Source organism: Panulirus ornatus, chromosome 20, assembly GCF_036320965.1.
Source record: "Panulirus ornatus isolate Po-2019 chromosome 20, ASM3632096v1, whole genome shotgun sequence".
NCBI lineage: Eukaryota > Metazoa > Arthropoda > Malacostraca > Decapoda > Palinuridae > Panulirus > Panulirus ornatus.
This window is the reverse complement of record NC_092243.1, coordinates 63,385,467-63,394,469: the sequence shown is the minus strand read 5'-3', so window position 1 is coordinate 63,394,469 and position 9,003 is coordinate 63,385,467. Positions and strand designations below refer to the sequence as shown.

General features: G+C 44.2%; 1 pseudogene; it reads left to right on the top strand.

The window, feature by feature from the left end:
• The window catches only part of LOC139755754 (zinc finger BED domain-containing protein 5-like), a 6,992-nt pseudogene extending 5,550 nt beyond the window's left edge, over positions 1–1,442 (top strand).
• Positions 1,443–9,003: the final 7,561 nt, after the last annotated feature.

Here is a 9,003-nt window from a genome sequence, read left to right as displayed (position 1 = left end):
AAGAGAGGAAATGAAAAATGATTAGAAAGATGGAAGGACTAGAAGAGAGGATTAAAGAAACAGTTATAAGAAGAGAGAGAGAAACTTGGCGAAGAGAGATTGGAGGAGTAGGAGAAAACAAAATGAATCGAAGAGGGAGGGAAGGCAAGAGGGGGTAGGTGAGTGACAGGATAGTGAGAGGAATTTTAAGATGGCAAGAGGCAAGGGTGTAGACCAGCGGTTCACAGACTGGGGGAACCATTGTCCCTTTGAAGGGGGGCCTTTTACCATTTGAAGGGGGCCATAGTGTTGAGCAGCACTGAGTGACCCAAGAGTTGAGATGGAGGCACCGGAGGGTAGAGGGAAAAGTAGACCAGCCACAGTGACCCAAGAATTGGCGGTTCCCCAGTCAGGATTTGTTTGCCTGGGTTCTACAGAAATCTCTGACTGATCTTCTCTTCATTTTATTTCATAGGCAAGCCCTTGTATCTGGAACACTCCCCTCGGCACTCTGGGGAAATCTGAATACCATTATAGAGACAGTGAACTTTGTGCAAGGAAGTGCTCTCAACACGCGCCTTTTGAAGAAACTATATCACGTTGTGGACTCGCTTCTTTGAAACTCTCCTCCTCCACACTGCAGTTCGCTGGCTGTCTAAAGGCAGTGTTGTCCGGCGTGTATCTGCGCTCACAGGAGAGATCAAGCTCTTTCTCTGGATAAAGAACAAATTGGATTTGCTCCCAGCATGGTCTGGAGATGGTTGGGAAATATGGCTAGCCTACTTTGTGGACGTAGTTGAACAACTGAGCACACTAAACCTGGAATTACAAAGTAAAAGGAAGCTTAGTAATTGACTTTGTGGGTAAAATCAAAGCGCTTATTCGTAAGGTGGAAAATTCGAGGTGCAAAATTGGCCTGGCTGACTTCGCAGTGCCGGAACCCTTGTCAGAAGTTACCGAACAATGCCACTATTGGTACACAGAGTTTAATTACCGAACATCTGGAGGTCTTGGAAAAGAAATTTAAAAGGTACTTCCCAGAAATCTTGAGCCAAACATCTCGGTTACTAAGGTACTCGTTCACTGATTCTCGACTATTAAAGGAAACCATTCACTGTTCCAGTGACACATGTGTCTGGTGACAGTGATGCTGCTCAGTTAGTGTTTCTGAATATTCAGAAAGATTCAGACGGCAAGATGTAAATTTGAAACCGTATCCCCTCAGTGTTTAGGTCATCGGTGGCACAGCCAACTACCCAAGCTTATGTGACCTACTGTTCCACCACATCTTACCATTTGCATCAACGTATTCCTGTGAGGCTGATTTCTCTCACCTTCTCCACTTCAAGACAGAATATTGGAATAGACTGGAGGAGGAGCACGACCGACGAGGCGCTTTGAGTGTGACAATGTCATGAATCAAAAAGCTGGTTGATAATGAGCAATATCACCCATCACATTAATTGCAAAAGGGATGAAAAAAAAGTTTTGTAACTTATTTGAAAGAGATCTCTAATAAATTCTCAAAACTTTACGTTGGTGGTTTTTCTCCCCCAGGACTGTATAGTAATTAAGAAGAAAATCACCTTTATATATTACAAGTATGAGATATATCTTATATATAATCGACTGCTAACGGTATTTAGGTATGAAATAGGGTAGGGGGAGCCATGATAAAAAAAAGAGCTATATAAAAAAGAGGTAATGACGTCAAAAAAAATTTGGGCATCACTTGGTGTCTATATTTAACATAGCGACCAGAATACATTTCTCACGAGGGTTGTATCCCCATTTCATATAACCAGGGAACTAAATTCTCCGAGCACAGGTCATCGCTCGGTGACAAGATGCAAACTAAACAGAGGGTCATGTAAGATTACCTTTCGTTATTTCGTTCAGTTACTTTAAGTAGACATAATTAAAGGAGCTGTGTAACCCTAGGGTCATGTAAGACTACTGTCGTTCAGTTGCTTAAAGAAGACATGATTATAGGAACTGTGTATATGTGCAGAGGCAAACAGTGAAGATTCCAAGAGACTCCAGTAACGGTGTACGTAGCTGTTCGGAGATGATCACCGGAGTACTGTAGAGGATCCGAGAACACTGTTGATGTTGCCTGACTCGACCAGAAGGTATGGAAGCGTTAAGGATGATGTTACTATTTCTAGACCATGTAAGACTCCACATTGATCATCGAATATTAATCATACAGAGGTGGTATGTACTTGAGCTGTCTGGTGTCAGGGAACTGTGGCGAAGGACGAGTGGCAGCGTGGCTGTTTTAGCGAGAGATAATGTCGTAATCTTGTGGAGGTCGTAAAAGGGGCCAGTGCGTTGGTTGTGGGAGAGAGATCGAGGAGGAGGACTGTGTAAAGTAGGACGGCTAGTGAGTCAGAACAGACTGGATGGTTGTGAGGCGAAGGATAGCTTTGTCAGAGGGATCAGCAGAGTGGTAGTGAGGGAGGCGACTGTAGAAGAGTATAGCAGCCAGCAGGGTGGCAAGGTTGGGAAGGGGAAGTGGGGAGAAGTGTACGAAAAAGGTGGGCGGCAGCGATAGAAAAAAAGGGGTGCTATGGTAATATAACTGAACAGGTTTGTGATAAGGGTGAAGATGAGAAGGGGAAAGTGAACCAATCGAATGGAAGATATAGAAAAGAGTGTGGCTGATACTGAGTTGGGGATAGTATATGATACGATAGATAGCTGGAAACTTAGAGCTGAAATAGAGAAGGAAGAGAGAAGAGTTCGAGAATCATTAATGGAGGTTAAATGTGCTTTAAGATACAAGCCTCAGCGACGGGAGCAGACGACACTGCATCTAGGGAGAAGAGGAGTGTAGGCGTATTGCGAATTGATGCTGTGTCCAACTGATCGACAAAAAACAGGACATGAGGAACGAAGTAAATATAATGGAATGGACGACTGCATAGACAGGTTGATGAGGGAGATTTGGCAGACAAAACGAGTAAGACATTGCCTCTAGAGATATAGCAGGAAAGGAGATATAACATGGGGCATTAAGAGGGCGGAAGCAGCACAGGTAAAACAGAAGGAAAGTAGAGGTAGTTGTAGAGCTAGAAAGGAAGGTTATGACGCGGGTGCAGGGAGAGAGGTGCAGAGAGAGAGAGAGAGAGAGAGAGAGAGAGAGAGAGAGAGAGAGAGAGAGAGAGAGAGAGAGAGGGAGAGGAGGCTGGAGCTGGAGCAGGCATTAAGGGAGAGCAGTCGTAGAATAAGAGAGGGACAACAAGAGACACAAAAAATAAAAGGTATGAGGGAGAAAAGATAGGCTGAAAGAGGGAGGAAGATAGAAGAAGAAGTAGGGAGAGAGAAGGGAGGAAAGAGGTCCATGTACAACATCCAAAGGAAGACTTTGCCCAAAACATTTACGGTTTTTGTTTCTACCACACAGTTGTTCGGGTCCCCCCCCACCTCCCCCTTCTTATTTTTACCTGCAGGCTTTGAAGTGGAACGCCTAAAGCTAATGATCTCTTAGGGGTGAGGGCTTGGCGCTAGGCAGATGGATTGGGAGTTGACGCACCTGGAGACAGGGATAATAATGATGACGTGAAAGGATATATATATATATATATGGGTGTGGTGAGCGCGGGTGTGAAATGTATTAGAGATCGGTGAGTGTGATGGTATAGAGCAGAGATTGGAGTATGTGTAATATTGTCTAAAGTGTGTGTGTGTGTGTGTGTGTGTGTGTGTGTGTGTGTGACATTAATTGGGTGTGTTAGGATGTGGCTTTAACCGGAGGATGAGTTCGGATATGAGTATAATTACAGAGTTCCGTTGTAGTGGTTAGCGTTCCTGACCGTGATGCATGCACCGGCCGCCCACGGTCGAGCCCATATGTTCAAATCCTGGTTGTGGCAGTCGGTCCACAGTCATCCGAGCTGTTCATCCATCGCCAGGGGTTGGTCTTTAGAATGGATAGCTGTCTCAAGCTAGAATATATATATATATATATATATATTTTTTTTTTCTTTTTTTTTATACTTTGTCGCTGTCTCCCGCGTTTGCGAGGTAGCGCAAGGAAACAGACGAAAGAAATGGCCCAACCCACCCCCATACACATGTATATACATACGTCCACACACGCAAATATACATACCTACACAGCTTTCCATGGTTTACCCCAGACGCTTCACATGCCTTGATTCAATCCACTGACAGCACGTCAACCCCGGTATACCACATCGCTCCAATTCACTCTATTCCTTGCCCTCCTTTCACCCTCCTGCATGTTCAGGCCCCGATCACACAAAATCTTTTTCACTCCATCTTTCCACCTCCAATTTGGTCTCCCTCTTCTCCTTGCTCCCTCCACCTCCGACACATATATCCTCTTGGTCAATCTTTCCTCACTCATCCTCTCCATGTGCCCAAACCACTTCAAAACACCCTCTTCTGCTCTCTCAACCACGCTCTTTTTATTTCCACACATCTCTCTTACCCTTACGTTACTCACTCGATCAAACCACCTCACACCACACATTGTCCTCAAACATCTCATTTCCAGCACATCCATCCTCCTGCGCACAACTCTATCCATAGCCCACGCCTCGCAACCATACAACATTGTTGGAACTACTATTCCTTCAAACATACCCATTTTTGCTTTCCGAGATAATGTTCTCGACTTCCACACATTCTTCAAGGCCCCCAGAATTTTCGCCCCCTCCCCCACCCTATGATCCACTTCCGCTTCCATGGTTCCATCCGCTGCCAGATCCACTCCCAGATATCTAAAACACTTCACTTCCTCCAGTTTTTCTCCATTCAAACTCACCTCCCAATTGACTTGACCCTCAACCCTACTATACCTAATAACCTTGCTCTTATTCACATTTACTCTTAACTTTCTTCTTCCACACACTTTACCAAACTCAGTCACCAGCTTCTGCAGTTTCTCACATGAATCAGCCACCAGCGCTGTATCATCAGCGAACAACAACTGACTCACTTCCCAAGCTCTCTCATCCCCAACAGACTTCATACTTGCCCCTCTTTCTAGGACTCTTGCATTTACCTCCCTAACAACCCCATCCATAAACAAATTAAACAACCATGGAGACATCACACACCCCTGCCGCAAACCTACATTCACTGAGAACCAATCACTTTCCTCTCTTCCTAAACGTACACATGCCTTACATCCTCGATAAAAACTTTTCACTGCTTCTAACAACTTTCCTCCCACACCATATATTCTCAATACCTTCCACAGAGCATCTCTATCAACTCTATCATATGCCTTCTCCAGATCCATAAATGCTACATACAAATCCATTTGCTTTTCTAAGTATTTCTCACATACATTCTTCAAAGCAAACACCTGATCCACACACACACATATATATATATATATATATATATATATATATATATATATATATATATATATATATATATATATATATAAAACTTATGGGTGTCAAAGGCGGTGCAGCTGACTGGAAACTGTAGGGATGTTGTGAGAGCTGGAGAGTGTGTGTGTGAGTGTGGCACTGACCGTATAGTGTATATACTTATGGTATTCTTGTTGTGGGATATACAGGTGAGGATGTGAGTGTATGGTGCTATCAGGTGGGGGTTGTTTTGGGCATTGGTGACTTGAGGAAGTGTAGAGCTGTGCCACAGACTGGAAAGTGTATAGGTATGCGTGGGACTGACTGGAGGTTGTGTGGGCTCTTGGATCTATGGAGAGTGTTTTCGTTAACGGGAGGATGTGAAGTGAGCGGTGTGACACTCACACGAGGATGTCTTGTGGTATAGTGACACGAAAAATGCTCGATGAGCAGAGATGCACCGTCTGTTATTATTGACAGGAAAGTGCTTGTCAGATTATGGTATTTTAGCAGAGATTGTGACAAAAAGAAAACAAAATTTTCTTCCTTACTTTAACTTTTTTTCCTCTTCCTATCTATTATAATCAATGCAGGTGTGTATCAGCGGGCATCATCATTCTCTCATTGTAGACGTTTCAAATAGGTTTTTGACGAGTGCAACGCAAGGAAAACTTTGTCTAGATTTAGCTGCATTTTTTTTTGTCATGTGTCAGGGACATCAGGGACGAAGGGTTCGTTAGTTCCGTTTTGTGGGTCCAAGAAGCTTTCGTCCGCCTCGATCGGACGCGTGGTGTCACCTTCTGGGCCGAGTCGCGTTCGATCGTTCCCTGAGTGGGATCAAAACACTCTCCAACATTTTTCCCGCCACCTGCTGTGTCCAGTCGATGTGTGTGCTCTCTCTCTCTCTCTCTCTCTCTCTCTCTCTCTCTCTCTCTCTCTCTCTCTCTCTCTCTCTCTCTCTCTCTCTCTCTCTCTCTCTCTCTCTCTCAACTCTCCTGTTCGCTTACGTAACTTGCACTCCTGCCCGTGGCAGTGTAGAACAATCGCATGACGTAACCACACACTCATCACTGGAGGAGAGAGAGAGTGAAAAAAAACAAACACACACACACAGGTATTTCCTTTTTACGTGCAGGTAAACACCTCACTTTACCGGAATCTTATTCTTTTCAAAAGATATCCCGTCGGCGTCTAATCATCTTGCCTTGCTGAAAAGACCGTCTCACCTTCAGGAACTTTTTCAGCTCCTTTTTATTCAGCAAGCTCTCAAAGGTATAAAGGAGGCTTCAGGAAGGGGGGGGGGGGGGGGTTAAGAAAACCCTCCTTCAACAACGGCACCTTTTTTCTTTGCTGTTAGAGGCATTCTTAATCTTCCTTCTCTTCTCTTTTGAAAACATCCGAGTGAAACTGAGTCTTGGTTTTTGCGAATAATGATGACCGAAAAGGAGGAAAATTTTTTTTTCTCTCTTTCTGGTAGATGAAATATGGGCATGAATACAAGGAGAAAAGATGATTGGACAGGCTAGGATTTCTTTTTTTTTTTAATGTAGCCGAGACGACACGGGCAGCTGAGACCCTAATCACGGCCATCCCATTAACGCTATATATATATATATATATATATATATATATATATATATATATATATATATATATATATATCTATCTTAGTCTGAGCCAGGTACCCATTTTATCGACCAACCCCCTAGGGGTGGATGAACAGCTGGGTTGACTGTGGACCGACTGCCGCAACCAAGATTCGAAGGAACCAATGTGCGCGACCCTGGGCTGACCCGTGAATGTGACATCGGTCTTTGTAGTGTTGATACGGTTTTTGCTACATAAAGAAATACTGTGTCTTGCTCATCAACCTCTTTATCAACTGACATGTCCAGTTAACAAGAACATCAGTAGACGAGCGCTATTCAGTAGATAACAGCACATATCCTCTTTTGATAAGAGTCACGAGGGTATGACATTACATTCAACAATCATGCACCACCGATAGCAACGCCTACAGACGGTGCCAAGGGAGCGAACAGGAGCTCAGCAGAGAACTTGAGTATCAACAGGTGCTCAGCAGAGATCTTAAGATGGGTATCAACAGGAGCACATTACTGATGTAAAGGCAGGTATCAACAGGAGCTCAGGACTGAGCTAAAGACAGGCATCATCAGAAGCTAAGCAGAGAGCTGTAGACAGCTATCATGGTTGAAGCAAATAGAGCCAACGAAGCAGTGAAGCAAGAGGATATAACTCTTCGTACCTCAGTCTGTCTTTGTGCGGATTTATGATTTCCTTTCCTCCCTTTTATTTTTTTTGAATCGTAAAACCTACGACACCCGTGCTGGACAGAGATGTAAAAAATACCAGATTTACGAAGCTTACAGAAACGATTCGTCTGCCTTGAGTGGAACACGGGTTGTGCGTCCGACGTGCCACACCCGAGGGGGATGACGCCGGAGCGGAGCTAACAACGCGCCGTGTCGGTATGATGGTATCCCGGGAGAAACTGTGGTGATCAGATGAAGTAAAAGAAGGCCTGGCAAATTTAGAGAGCTTGATTGGTTTCGGCGGAAAGCCATTTCAGTTATGACGGTCGCTAGGGGTAAGAAAAAAGAAATGAAAGTCTCTGGCCAACCGGTTGGAGAAGAGGAAGAAGAGGGTGGCCACGTTCGAGGGAGGGAAGTTGGGACAGATGGAATGGTATTTCTGAGGTGGGTTGGAGACGCAGACTCGATCAATTGAGAGACTGCAGCTAGGGGAGGGCAAGGCTGTGTGGGAGAGGAAGCAGAAGTTTAGTCGTGTGGTTGAGGAGGAAAGGACACTTTATTTGAGGGCAGGAAGGGAAGGTGTTTCTTGTAGAAGGAGGGGTGGAAAGACCGCGTGAGAGATGAGAGGGAAGGAATTAAACTTTGTAAAGGAAGAGAGGGAGGGAAAGACACCGTGAGGGAGCGTTGGAAGGGTAAGAGGGCAGGAGACCATGATGGGAGAGAGGGATGAAGGAACACTGTGAAAAGGTTTAATTGTGAAAAACGTTGAAAAAATATAAAAACCGAAAGGAATCACATAAATTACGTAACAAGTAAAATAAGATGGAGCATTACTGAGAGGGAAACGATATAGCAAAATTTTAAGAATGTAGAATGTGCTGAATAAAGAAAGAGTTAGATGACTGAAGGTCGTTATAACAGTAGTGTGAGTAGAAGGAGACCAAAGTAGCCGATAGAAAATAAAATGAACGCTGGTGAGAATCCTCGCTGGCTGAAGGGTTGCAGTTAGTGAGCGACTATTTTGGGCAGACGGTCAGCAGTAGAATGATAAGATGATATGGTAAATAATGAAGAAATCTTACAGTTCTAAGGCGATGAAACAGGCCTTACGTTATCTTGGATATCAAGAACATATCACTTCAGTTACCATGTTCGGATAACGGCTAATTACTACTCGAATTATATAAAGGGTCCTGACTTAAAAGTGTTATCTGGTAGTCTATTAGGTTCCACATCACGAAAATGCGTCGTGAGGTTGGTATAGCAGTTCGAAGATTATATGGAAAGGTGGCTTATCCATGTGTCTGTCGATATTGATGGATCCAAAGGCATATACTACAACCGGGTATGTTGGAGCAGAGTCAACAGGGCTGATGGTATACCCTGGGTTGAGAGAA